Source organism: Mesocricetus auratus, unplaced genomic scaffold, assembly GCF_017639785.1.
Source record: "Mesocricetus auratus isolate SY011 unplaced genomic scaffold, BCM_Maur_2.0 Super-Scaffold_100004, whole genome shotgun sequence".
In the NCBI taxonomy this organism is placed as follows: domain Eukaryota; kingdom Metazoa; phylum Chordata; class Mammalia; order Rodentia; family Cricetidae; genus Mesocricetus; species Mesocricetus auratus.
In genome coordinates, this window is record NW_024429189.1 from 3,458,383 (window position 1) to 3,472,555 (window position 14,173).

At 51.9% G+C, this 14,173-nt stretch overlaps 1 long non-coding RNA gene across 2 annotated transcripts in view; it reads left to right on the top strand.

Annotated features, from left to right (window-relative positions):
- Positions 1 to 1,552: 1,552 nt before the first annotated feature.
- LOC121140157 overlaps positions 1,553 to 14,173 on the top strand; it is a 43,208-nt gene continuing 30,587 nt past the window's right edge. For both annotated transcript variants that reach the window (XR_005876964.1, XR_005876965.1), the window contains exons 1-2: positions 1,553 to 1,594; positions 7,143 to 7,311. This is a non-coding gene — a long non-coding RNA (uncharacterized LOC121140157). The remainder of the gene's footprint in view (positions 1,595 to 7,142; positions 7,312 to 14,173) is intronic.

Below are 14,173 nucleotides of genomic sequence, written 5' to 3' on the forward strand. Positions count from 1 at the left end.
GAGCCTGAGGCTTGACTCTCACGCCATCTGGAATCCTGTGGCCCAGGCAAGTCCACTCAGTTCTGAACTCATTACCTTCACAGGCACCTTAGAGCCCAGCATCTGGATTCAGATATCTTGGTGCCCTGTTCATGGGTTAGCTAGGCCGGAACAGTTGCCATCCTGAGTCCCGGACCTTCTCTGTAAAGGAGGGCTAGCCTGGGCTTTATGTGAAGGGTGTGCCAGGTTCTCACCATCTCTGTGGCCACTTCACAGCCTATGCACCTGTCCTGGGGGTGTCTGGGCGGCAGGCCTGATTTTCAGTCTTACTACCACCGCTCCAGGCTGGGCCAGCACAGAGAGGTGGGGGCGGGGGGGGGCTACAGGCTGGGCTGGGGCGTCGCCACCTCCCCTTGCTTGGGCTGTGAGCGTTCATAGGGATCTGTGCCAGGCTCCGAGCACTTCTTGCTGCTCAGAAGCAAACAGATGGGGCTGTCAGCTCTGCTTACACCCTGTCTTCCCAAACTCAGTCAAGCATGCTCAGAACAGGGGAGAGGCTCCTGTGAGCAGCTGGTGGCATTCAGGGCCAGCATCCCTCGGGGTGTGTGACGCTGATTAGCAGGAAATAATGAGAAAGCCAAGGGAGCAAGCCCTCAGGCAACCTCCTGGCCACTGCTGTGTCCCTAAGAGACTGTGCAATGAGCATCCAAGGCAACTTCCACACCCATGCCCAGCCGCCAGTCAGGGAGCCAGGACTGTGAGGGGAACTTTTTGATTACATTTTCTGTAAGAAGGAGGCTCTGAGAGGACCACTCCCTCTCCTCTCTGGCACCAGGGGCCTCTTCTGATCTGTGCTGGGGTGAGGGGGACACACTGCTTTCTTCTTAAAAACAGGGGTTAAGGTGTACATTACTGCACCTGATAAAACTGTTAAAAAAAGCATTTGGCTGAACAAATCACTCAGGCCACGTTAGAAAGACCAGCGAATCCTCAGAACTGAGAAAAGAGAAGGGGGAGGGGAGGGAAAGATTCACTATCTCTGGATTGGGAAGCAGTCCCAGTGATAACTTACTGTCCACCCCTCCACACAAGCAAGGCATGCGTCACTGTGTAACATTCGTACTTGCTGTGGGTGACCTTAATTTCACTGAACAATGTGTCGTGAACACTTGGATATGTCAGCAAATGCACCTCTACCCCAGCATCATATGTCACTGTCTAGAGTGTTCCATTGCACTCAGGCAACAGGATTAATTCAAACCTCTTTCGTTGGACAGCTGTGTGTGTGTGTGTGTGTGTGTGTGTGTGTGTGTGTGTGCTCATTTAGAGGTCAGAGGACAACTTGTAGGAGTAAGTTCTATCTTATCATATGGATCCAGAGATTGAACTCAGGTTGTCAGGCTTGGCTTCAAGTACCTTTACCTACTTGAGCAGTCTCTCCAGCCCTAATGTGTGCTGATGGGGGAAGTCCTGTGTATATGTCAATAAAGCACTGTTGGCCAATAGGGAAGCAAGATAGGTGGGACTAGGAGTCCAGGAGGACTCTGGGTAGGAGAAACACAGGAAGTCAAGATGTAACTGCCATAGGGGTAAGAAGCCTGGAAACTTTGCTCCGGTAAGAGAAATACTTAGATTAACAATTATGGGGTAAATACTTAAGTCAGAGCTAGCCAGTAAGAAACAAGCAAGGCCACCAGCTTCATAATTAACATAGCCTCCTGTGTGTTTATTTGGGACTGATGTGGCTCTGGAACCAGGCTGGCGGGAAGGCTTCTCTTTACAGTGTGCATTTTGAAGACATCCAGTACATGTCGCCACACAAGGTGCCTCTCCTCTCTCACACAAGCTGAGAGTGACCGCTTTGGTAGGTTGAGTGAGTCTCTAGTGGACAATGCTATTGACTCTGAGGGGGCATCTGTGTTGGGAAGGGGTGGACTGATGTGAAAGGTGTTAGAGATGACCACAGCTCCTGAAAGGGAGATGGCGACGGCCAGGCTGTCAGGGCAGTCTTGAAAGAATCTTCAAACAAGAGTAATTAGGATTTATCCTAACAGAAAAAGCAACAACATGGAGCCTCTTTCAAGATTGCTGTCAGAAAAAAATTGACGTCAGTCTCATAAAATCTAACACACAAAAAGAGCTGATACGTTTACAAAGGTGTGGTTGCTATAGCAACATGGGAAAAGGCTATTAATATTTATCACACGGGGGGAGGGCTCAGAATCTGACTCCCCTTCTTAGGTGATCCCTTGTGTCCAACTGGCTCAAGAGAGCTGGCCCTCCTCCCGTGGGCTCACAGTAACCTCAGCTCTTGATCCCCAGTGCCTGGGGTTTTACCCTCTGCCTGTCTTGTCCAAGGTCACCCTAGCCAGCCTTCCTCTTGACTAGGGATCCTGGTTTGCCCTGCACAACTCATCTCCAGCCTCCTGCTCAGACCTGACATTCTATTGGGTTCTACTGAAGATTGAAGTACTAAGATTCAAGTCACAGCCCCAGCACAGGCTCTGAGCTGGTTTCCATGTATCCTTCTCACCTTGTTCCAGGCAGGAAGCAAGGCTTGAGCAGGGACAGAAGCAACCCCAGGCTAGGATGCAGGCCTCAGCTGAGTTCGTTCTACCCCGGATCACCATCACCTCTAGGAAGGCAGGCGTTGTAGAGAGGAGCTGCAAATCCCGGGAGGCCAGTCCATGATAGAGGATTGAGCTGTTAAAGACACTGCTGAGATAGAGAGGGCATCCAACACTGGTCCAGGGAGAAGAGGCAGGACCTGGCTCAGAGATACTTTGGGGGTCTTGAGGACTTTGTTCCAAGGTATGGAACACTAGATTAACATTCATCCAAGTTTAAAGATCCTGGAGGCCCTGGGATGAGCAGTCCAGATGGAGACCAGCTGAATGTCAACTAAAAGGTAGATCTGAAGCCCCCAGCAGGCTTCAGGCATCATACAAGTTGAAACCCCCCAAAAGGGCTGGGGCTGAACTCCCTATACATAGGGATTTCTAGAAATGCAGCAAGAAAAGTGTCACACATGTCACCAAACACCACTCCTGCCCCCACGGTACACAGTATATCACCACGATACAGAGCTGGTCTAAGGACCTCCCTGCAAGGGGGTGCGTCTTTAGTTGTGGCTGAGGGCCACAGCCCCTGGATGAGTCTGTGGCTTGTCCCTGGAGAAAGGCCCCATCTGACATTTGGTCATATAAGAAGAGGTCAGAAGCAACCTCTTGCCTTCTAGTCCGGGCTTGGGTGCCATTAATATTTCATATCCAAAGACAGCATTGACATTTTTGCTGGATGGCTTCAATTAGCTAAGAGCCTCCTTCTCAGGCTAATAACCAGCCTGCTTATCCTAATGGTTTATTAATCTACTTCGCAGCATGAAGGCAGCGGGCACACACAGATACCGCCTGCTGCTGCCTTGATTGGGTAGAAATGACTCAGGCCTATGATTGTGTTCATTATAGGGGTTGAGTCCTTGCAGGGCTCAAGGATAGGGGGTAGGGAGGAGGCTTCCAGGTCTAGCTCTCTGAGAGAGCCCTTCCGTTGAGAGCATAGACCCTCAGGGGATGGGATGGCGTGTGAGGTCTCTTGCTTCCTCTGGACATCACTCCTTTGTCAACTTTACTGGAGGTGGCAGAGACACTACTGCCAGTTTCAAAATAACTTTTCAAAAGGAATTTTGATGTGGAGTTAGGCAGCAAGTTAGGTGATGGATGGTAGGCTCGAGGGGTTATTGTTAGTTTTTTTTTTGTAAAGGTATTTTTTTTAATGCCTGGGTGCCCATCTCTATATTCTATAGCCTTCTATCTGGGCCAGGAGTGACAGCCATTGAGGGATTTACTAACGGCTATGAGTTGGCCTAGTGATACAGCACAAATCGGCAGGTTCTTCCTGCCTTACCCCAGCTGTGGTTTTTATGTCATGTGGTGTACAGAGTTGGGAACTGGTGGAGGGTATGGTAAGGGAAGGAATCATAGACAACAGAAGAGGTGGCCTCAGCGGGTGGTTGACAACCTGCTGCTTTGTGTCATGTGAGTGCCAGCTCTGAACAGTGCCTCTCCGGTGGCCATGGCCACTCCCAAGAGCTGTCCTCAGTTTCACATTCCTAGCCTGTTGTAGGCAGGTGATCCCCGAGGCGCTCTGCTACTTGGAAAGAGAAACAGCAAACTTGCCATGCTACCTGCACCTCTCCGGCTGGGTTTTGCCATTCCCAGCAGGTGTATGTCCCTTGGGGCTTGCTGGCCTCCCCAGATGCTCTCACCGTGTCCTTTTGTTTGCCATCTCTCTTATTCCCTGGTGGTCTGCTTTTGTTTGGGACCACCGTTCAGCACTTCAAGTTTCACAGCACCCCCAGTCAATAGGGTTGGGGAGGCTGGATCCTCACCTGCTCTTGTTCAAAGATGAGAGTCCAACTGTTGCTGTGGTCCTACTGAGAGCAGTGGTCAGGACATCCCTGTGGGAGTTTTTTGTCAAGTTATAGGCGCAGAGAGGGTTTGTTTGCTGATGGTGACAGAGCTCTTTCCTGTTTCCATTTGGTGCCACTCGTGGGAGGAAGGGCATCAGGGCTGCATGGGTCGTCTGCGTGTGGGATGGCAGAGCTGAACAATGTTGGCTGCAGCAGAGCCTGGCCTGCAAATGTGGCCAAGGAGGGTAACCTGTAATTTAGTGTAGTTTCAACACAGACTGGAAAGTTTCAAAATAGGACAGAAATTTTCTGCATATGCTTTACCCAACGTCTCCTGCACAGCCAATCACAGCACAGATATGCAAAGTGAGCTGTTGGCACACTTTGCTGGGATTCTAGTTTCCACTTGTGGTTTCTCATGTTCCAGGATCCTACCCAGAGGCCACGCTGTGCTTGGTGACTAGGCCTTCCTAGCTTCCACCCTGTGACATCTCCTCTTCCTTGGGATAGTACTGGTCCCTTATTCCGTAGAATGTCTCTTGCTTTGGGTACACAAAGTGTTCTTTTTCTTTGTGTGTGTGTGAGTGTGTGTGTGCGTGCGTGCGTGTTCAGGTGTGGAGGCCACAGGTCAACCTCGGGTGTCACTCCTCAGGTGCCTTCCACCTTGTTTTTGTTTATTTTATGTGTGTGTATGTCTGTGTGCCAGGTTGCATACATGTGCATACATGCAATGCCCTTAGAGCCCAGAAAGAGGTGTCAGATCCCTTAGAACTGAAATTGCAGATGATGGCTAGCTGCCATATGGTGCTTGGAATTGAACACCAGCCCTCTGCAAGAACAGAAGTGCTCTGAATTACTGAGCTTTGTCTCCAATGCCTTCCACCTTGTTTTTTGAGACAAGGTCTCTCACAAGGACCTGGATCTCACAGATTAAGCAAGGCTGGTCTGATCAAAGAGATCAGCCTGTCTGTACCTCTCCAGTGCTGGGATTATAAACACATGCCACTAAACCTCCCTAAGCTTCATTTTATCTGTCCTGGTGTTTCACCCACACCTATGCCACTGCACCTCATGTACAGCAGGTGCTTATGGAGGCCGGAAGAGAGCGTCAGATCCTCTGAGATAGTTACAGGTGGTCGTGAGTCACCTTGTGGGTGCTGGGAAGCAAACCCGGGCCTTCTGAAAGGGCTGTCAATGCTCCTAACCACTGAGTCATCTCTCCAGCCCTTGACACTCAGCTTTTTGCACAGGTCTCGGGGCTTAAACTTGGCAAGCCCTTTACTGTCTGAACTATGTCCTCAGTCCCAGGCATTTTTCATAATTAGACTGAATATAAAGGTTTTGAGGAGGGCTTCAGAGAATCCTGTGGACGTTCATAATGAGGGCGGTCTTAGAGAAGTTAACCTTGGTGATTGACCGCAGCTGGTGCCTACAGAGCCTCTTTTCTGTAGAGTTACTATTTTTTCCTTTGGAATTAATAAATATCTTGCAGGAGATACTTTGTGACTATGCAAATATACTGTTCCTCCTCAAGCTTGCTCTCATTAATTCCTGCCTCCTCGGTGGTGGTTGTCGCTGGCAGCGATGACTTCTGTGGCATTCTAATGGTGGCATTTTATTTCCCTCAATCCTTCTATACTCATTAATTAGGATTCTTCTCAAAGACGCCCCTCTTTCCCATTTAATGATTTGCTCATTTATTTATACAGTGTGGGCTCATGGACATTTATGTGGTGTTTATTACTGCCTCTTGCTTTGGTCGTGGGAACCCTCTAGGTTAGCTCCCATGCCTTTGACGTGCCAGATGCACTCCAAGCCTTTCCCACTCCCTGATACAGCTGGAGGCTTGGCTGTCCATTGCCAGCACTACCCTGAGGGACATGCTTCTCCAAGAGACAGGCTTGCCTGAAGACGGCACCTGAGTCTTCCCCCGTGGTGGCTTTGTCATCGGACAGAAATAAGACCTGGCTCTCCAGGAGGATGGAAGCATTAAGGGGTGACAGGGTGGCAGTCCAAGCTTGTCCCTGAATAGTCTCAGATATAATAGAAGACATAAACAAAGAACGTCCCTTGGGCCCGGTGGCGGTGGTGGTAGCACACACCTTTAATCCCAGCACTTGAGGCAAAGACAGGCAAATCTCAGTAAGTTTGAGGCCAACCTGATCTACAAAGCAAGTTCTAGGACTGTTTCCAGAGAAACCCTGTCTCGACACACTCCCACCAAAAAAAAAAAGAAAAAAAAAAAGATTGTCCTTTGGGTTTAAAGAATTCTGCATTGTCAGAGAGGATGTGGTGGGCCTGAACCTAAAAGTCCCTAGCTAGAACTGAAGGCACTAGGGTCTGGGTCACAGAGCTGGGTCTCACTTGAGTCACTCCAGCCTCAGTAGCAAAGGGGGGAGTGGGGAGCACCGAGGGGGCAAAGGATAGAGTTTTAGGGGCTTCTGCACTCTCGGGCCAGGAAATGGCTTTGCCTCTTCCTTCCATCTGTGAGCTTCCCACCTTCCTGCCTTGAAGAAGGTGTGAGTGTCCTATGGAGGACCATTGGCAGGAGCCCAGAGCCCAGACACCTATTATTAGAGGTATCTCCCTCATGCCCAGTACATGATTCCAGGGCTTACAGGTGTGCAATCCAGGCAAGGGGCAACCCGGGTGAGGCCCTGGGGTGGGTCCTGAGGATAGGCAGGACAGGTGTGGTGGCTCTTGCTTGACCTCAGTGACCTCTGAGACCTGGCTTCCTGCCTCTGCTCCTATCCAGTGTTCTTACAAGACATCTCACTGAGAGGCCCGGAACCAGCAGCATCAGTGGCTCTGGGGGATTTGCTAGAGACGCATTCTCCATGGAGTCAGGACCTTGAAGGACCCAGCACCTGCCCATGCTGACCCCTAAGCTCTTCTGAGCACCACTCTGCTGCTTGGCTTCCCAGGTAACTCACGGGTTCTAGCTCCCCATGGGCTTCCCTGGCAGGAAGGGCAGCAGGGGTATTTACCAGAGCTTATGGAGTTGGGTGTGTGTGTGGCATCTGTTCAGGGGCTGGTAAAAATTCCTGAGAGTAACAAATGAACTCTATGTGTTTCTGCTTCCCCAGAGACAGAGCCAATGGTGAAGCTGCCTTTGCTTTGTGTACCCCACGGCATCCTTAGGGCTCCAAGGCAGAGAGAGCAGAGCTTACTGGGTATCCTCTGCTGCAAAGAACTGGTGGCCCCCCCTTCTGCCCCTGCGCCAACTCTCACCCGTGTGTCGCAGGATGATGGGTTTAGGGCTGCGTTCTGTCTCCCCACAAAGCCTGCAGAGACAGCCCCACACCATCTCCTTGATGTTGCAGGCATTTAAATTGCCATTTTATTTAAATTTATGTCCGGAGATACAGGCGGAGAAAGGGCCATTTCAAAGTCAGTTTCTGCTTTATGGCTTTATGGGGATTGTGGCCAGCAGCTGTCAGAAATATCTTCTGTTCTGCTCCCAGATGGCAGAGAGGCACGTAGGCACACGACTGACTGTTTCAAGAAGGGATTTGCCTCTTGGCCATCTAGGAACTCTTGCTTAATACCCCAATACCAGGCTGAGCCCTGATGCTAGTCATGGGCCAAGTCTTGTCTTGGCTTCAGGTTGAGCCTTGAGCAACCCTGACATGGGCTACTGTTGCTTACAAGGATGTCAGGTTCATCTGGACTCCTACAGTCTCAAAGTGTCTTTGGGTGGATCTGCCCAATACGTAAAAAAACACACACCATGGCCCTAGGCAGCTGGTCTTCCCAGCTGGAGGAACATCTGTTCACCTGCCCCAGCTGATGGGGTAGCAATAGAAGGCTTCTCCCAACATCCTCATCAGACAGCAACAGTTTCAGTCCAGATCACCCCTGTATGGCTCCTGGAACCCCAAATAGCCCAATTTCTAGCTGTGACCTTAACCAAGACTCCTAATTCAGTTTAGGTATCTCTTTATCATGAGGCTGGGTTGCTCCAGCCTTGTAACATGGTTTGGAGGCTGGCTGAAACCCTGAGTGGAAAGGCACTTTGGGCTTTCCACTGGGGCTTCCAAGGTGGAGAGCCCATTTTGGGGAGTTGTTAGACAGGACTATCCTGTTGAGCCAGATGGCTGGCATCTTCATGAGTTCAGCTGCACTTGTTTGCAAAAGGTCCCACATGGCCTTGTTGACAGTTGACATTCCCTCATAGAAGGAGGGGTAAGGAAGGACATAGGACCCTTATCTGAGTATCCAGCTATTCGTTCTAAACAGTTGCATGCAATTCTGCATGGGCCTTGTGACATCAGAGTCTTGCGGGGGAGGTTCAGCATATAGGCTGGAGAAGATTCGGGGAAGGAGGTTCCTCTTATGGGGAAGCCATCATCCATGACCAGACCGGGAAGAGGGGCCAGAGGGTGACGGGCTCAGCAAGCATGCTGTGAAGTGAAGACTTCAGTGCATTTGCTTGTGGTGGTGATGAGGTCCCCAAACTCCTGTCAGTAGTCAATACCCATGCTTTGTAAGCAAGCCCAATGGACTCATTGGTGCCTCATGAAGAACACTGGGGGACTTGAACTTTGGTTTGTCACTGGTATCTGAGAAGTAGGGGGAATCATCTGGGGTCAGTGTGGTAGGATGTGGCCAGCATCCACGTAGGTGGTCACATGTTGGAACTCAGCTGGTTCTGGCCATTCCTGGAGAAGGCATAACGTTTTGAAGGGGTTCACCTTATTGCCCCTATCTTAAACTGATCAAGGCCTGGGAAGATTTATCACTGGCTTCTGTGGTCCCCATAGCCATCCAGTCCTTTCCTTTAGTTTTTGCAGATAGACTGAGCGTCTCTTTAGTGCAGGACCATGAAGAGAGGAGATTTCAGGACAAGAAACAAGGAAAGAAAAAAAAAAAAGGAATCAATAAAGGAGATGACTTGTGAAGGACAAGACAGGGTGATATGCAAAAGGCTTGCCCCCCTGGTGGGCGGGTGCTGTTCCCCAGGGTTGAGTCCCAGTGCCTTTGCAGTGTGATGTTGGAGTTAAGAGTTGAGCAGTAAAAAGTTTCCTGGGGGGGAGTGTTCCAGGCAAAGAGAAGAAAGGCTGAGGGCAGGCTAAGACCTCCCCTCTGTGCTTGCTGCCTCTTATATGAGGAATTAAGGGTTTCAGAGGCCAAGGTGCCGGGGACGTATGTCCTAGAGGTCTAGGCTGGCTGCAAAACCAATGAGAGCCTCCTGGGAGCAGCCAGCACTGCCTGACAGCACAGGTGTCCGTCATTCCTGATGTCTGCTTTGACTCTCCCATTGCAGACATCTCCTCCACGATTGCTCGTCAAGAACAAGCCAAGGCCTCTTCAGCTGGGAGTCTGGCCCTTTTGGTGGGGGTGGGGTGGGGGTGGGGGTGGGGTGGGGGTGGGGGTGGGGGTGGGGTGGGGGTGGGGATGAGGATGGGGGAAGGAGTGGGGGTTCATGCAACTTGTTCATTCAGGGGAGGGATCCCTACAGTATCATCTTATGCTATTCATGGGACAGTAATCCCAACTCTCCCAAACCTCTGTTCCAAGAACCCTGGACTGGCGGCCATGCCAGGAGCCCTCTTCAGGGAGGGGACTGTGGTTGACATTGCAAGGAGATGATGTGGGCCCCCTAGTGGAGACATGGTGAGTTGTGCTTGATGAACTGCAAACACAGGTCACCAAAGCTCCCAGGGGCTGTGACACTGGGAGCCCGGAGCCGGTAGAAAGCCAGGCAGCTGTGTCCTCTAGAGGGCGGGCACACGCTGGGGACTTCCAGTGGGTCTGTAGGGTGACAACATACATGGGGAGGTGGGAGTGGAGACGGAGCTGTCAGCTGGAGTGGGCCCCAGAGGAAGGCTGGTGGTTTCGTGGCGGTGGAGTGAGAGGCTCCCCAGTTCAGACAGGGTACCAGAGTGGCTCAGGACTGGGATAAGAGTTGGGGCCCTGGGCTGGGAGGCCTTATGTCACTCCGTACAGACAGCGAGGTGGCCAGACCGGGAAGAGGGGCCAGAGGGTGCTGTCCAAGCTCACACAGACACGGCTTCTGGAAGGGAGTGGCCAGCAGCTATCTTGGGTTGCAGAGGCGTGGAGTGAGATGTACACCAGGCTCCGGTGGTCCTGAGGAGCCGCGGGTGGAGAACGCTTTGGCTTTGGGCGCCAGATTGGAGGAGGCTGTGGAGCTTGTGGGAGGTGAGAAATGGAGACAGTGGGTGCCACTGCTGCTTCCAGCCTCCCCTCCCTGTGTTCTACTGATTTATTTACACAACCTGTGCGGAGAATGTTCTAGAATGCCAGCTTAAATCCTCAAATGGAACATGAATGTAAGAGACCAAATGCACTTATGAAGCAAATAACCCTGCAGGGTCACCACAGGCAGCCAAGTTCGTGGAGCACACCGGCTGCACGGGAACTCCCAAACTCAGGGTAGTGGTTCCAAAACCCAAGCGACTAGTAATAAATTGGTCCCACTCCAGACATGTCCAGGGCCATCTTCTGAGATCACTCAACAAGGAGTGATGTCACAAATGCACCAGCTGTGCATGGGGGTTGCTACTTAGCCCTGTGGAGGGAGGAGGGGGCAGAGTGGGTGTGGAATGCAGAAGTGTGGTAGCACTTGAACTCTGACTGAAAGACGAGGTCCAAGCTAGGTGCTGGTCTCGGCAGGAGAAAATATCTGCCTCCCTCACCTGGATGTCTGCAGCGTCACTGTCCCCACAGATGCCTTGGTGTCCCGCTCAGGGCAGGTTCCCCCACTCAGGGCTTAGCTCTGCAGTGCCCAAGTCAACTTGGAATCGGAAGCTGTGTTTGCAGGTTTGACTGTGATCTGGGACTTCCACCTGCTCTAGAGTGGGATAGGACTGTGACTCAGTTCCCACAGGTACAAACAGCCATTGTCTGGAGCTATTCAGGCATTCACATGTATGCACACACATACATATCTATACTCAGGCACACTGTGTGCCAAATGCTTGTCTATGCTCACCTATCATGCATATGTGCACACCTCCCAAACACACCCAAATAACACCAACACACTTACGCCAAAACCAACACTGACCAAGTATACGTTCACCCCCCCCCACATGCACACCCACTAAGTACATAGGCATACCCACAAGGCACACATACACAGCTACCAAGTACACTCACACATATATGCATACCCATTAGACACAAAGTCACACCCATCTTGCACACGCATATCCAGAGACATGCACACTCATAGGCACCCCCCACATACATGCACACTCACCATACATGTACTCTGACTCACTAAGCACACAGGCATACCTGTCACGCACAGAAGCACTCCTGCTAGGCACACCTATCACACACACACACACACACACACACATATGTACATCCACCATATCACATGCCTGTTCCCAAGCATGTATGCACAGGTACCACACATGTTCATACCCACTATACACACCCACACACCACCCACACACATACCATCATGCACATGGAAGCACCCCTTACTTGCACACGTATAAACACTGTCTAAGAGGCCTTGAGCCCAGCCAGCCCTTCCTCTTCCTCAGATTCAGGCAGGGGAAGCCATGCGAAGCAGAGCCCAGCTTCTGAACCCCAAGCCCATGAGTAAGCGGGTGATGTGTGAAGCATCACCTCAGAGCCCTGAGTGGAGATGAGATTGAAGACGAAAAGGAGCAGGATTTGATTTTTCTCTGCTGAAAGGGTGCTGCCTTCCCTGGCCCTACTGGGGTTTCAGATGTGAGGGAGTCTGGGGCCAGGTAGACTCTCTTGATGGTTAGTACCACTGCCTTGCTCTCCTGCGACCTGCAGTTTCTGTCAGCTGATAGCAGAGACCACCCGCCCCTCACATCTTCCGGCCGGTGCACCGAGGTACTGACAAGTCTCTTTGTCTTTGTCTATGGCGTGGTCCCAAGTTCCTCATCCACTGTTGGGCTGCAAGACCCGGAGAGCCCATCGTTGTGGGAAAAGAACAGTGTTCAGGGGCCCGTAGCACTGCAGCCCCTGGGCCGGGAGCTGCTGAGTCAGGGTAACCCTCTGTGGAGGTTCTCGTCCCGCCCAATCAATGGGTGGTATAGGGCTTTGTCCACAGGCTGTCATCTGCACTGAGTAAACGGGAGCTTTTTCTTCACCCACCAAGGGACTAGGAGCTGTGTCAGGCTACAGCCGAGGAAGTAGACACGGTGTGTCTTCCACTAAATGTTGGAGTCAGGGAGAAGACAAGGATTGGGAAAGGTCTTCACACATTAGAGAAATGTCTCAGTCTATTCCTCACAGAAAAGCTCTCAATGACTCTGTAGAACAGCTGACCAGCCTTGGGCTCTGCTGCTGGCCTGGGTGGGGTGGGGGGTGGGGTGTCTGAAGTCCAGGGTCTTCCTCAGGACCCTGGAGGACTGACCAGCTCTGTCCAGTTCATGCTGTAGCCTCCACTGCCCACTAGATGGTGCTGCCTCCTACCTGTGTCCTGGGGACTGGTCCCAGGGACTGAGTTCAAGGAGTGTCAAAGGCCCTTGTGTCAGTAGAGGAGGGGGTCAGGGCAGCCTGGGGCATGTGGGATCAGCTCACCTCTGGGTTTAGCATGAAGAAGATAGGCTGTTCATTCGTTTCAGGAGAAGTGTCTTGAGACAAGAAATGTCCTCTTTGTGGAGCCAAGGCTTGTGAGCGGAGATCCAGCACAGACTGTAAAAGGGACATGAGGTGACAATGTTCAGTGGTCACTGAACTTTGCTAGGCCCAGCTCGTTACAGGTGCTGAGTCCTGTGTCCTCGGCAGACACTGAGGCTCCTCCTCTTGAGACCTTTGGCTGTGCCACTGGGAGATTTGTGTATCTCCTGCTTGCCAGACAGTTCCTCTCTAGACACAGCCAGGTGTAGGTCCCACCAGCAACGCAATGGTCCTTCATGGGATATGGCCTCAGCAGGCGCTGCCTCAGGGTCCTTGTCAGCAGATTTCTCGTCATGCTGTGTCAGCCCCTGATGCCATCCAGAGGCTGAAGGAAGCCTTCATGACACAAGAGCAACGATTCCTTAGGCCCATTACCAGGCACAGACCCCTGGTTGGCCACCGGGTTCCCAAGAGGATGCCCTTGAGTGGGAGGCTGGCAACTTGACCCTGGGCAAAGTGCCCTGCCCTGGAGCAGATATAACCTCTGACACCAGGACTCGGTGGGTGTCTGGAGTCTTCCTTGTAGTGCCCTAGTCATACTGATGAGAGCACACAGGTGATTCCCGAGAAAGGGATGGGGCTGTGCCCAGCTGCCTCTGGGCTCCTTTCTGACTTCAAGTCTCCTGTCTTGGAAAGGAGGCCCTGGAGGTTCCTGTGGGCCTGGCTCCACACTGTATGTTTGTCCTGCCCTGTTGCCTAGTTTGGCCTGTATCTTTGCAGACCTGCTTGGAAGGGAGTGAGGGTTTGGGAGAATATTTGCCCCATGTGGATGGCTGGGAGATGGTCAACTTCACAGAGGCCACGTCAGCAGCTGTGGCACGGGTCCAGGGCTAGTTGTCCCTTTGCTGTCTAGGGAAGACACAGCACATGTCTTTGGGTGCCAGGGAGAGAGGGGATCCCGACATCAGCCAGGAATACTTCATCTCAGGACAAGGGCCCTTTCCTGACCTGTGTGGAGGCATCATGGGGCTTTGGGAGTTCCTTCTGCTCTCTAGGGCTCTAGGACCAGAGCTGTGGGCTGCCATTAGCAGACACTTGACTTGCACCCTTCTGTAGTGCTTTGGCTTCCAGGAGAACTAGGCAACACAGAGCCATTGTCCCCAACCCTGAGCATACTGTCTATATCTGGAAAGAAGAGAGCAGTGGGTAGAT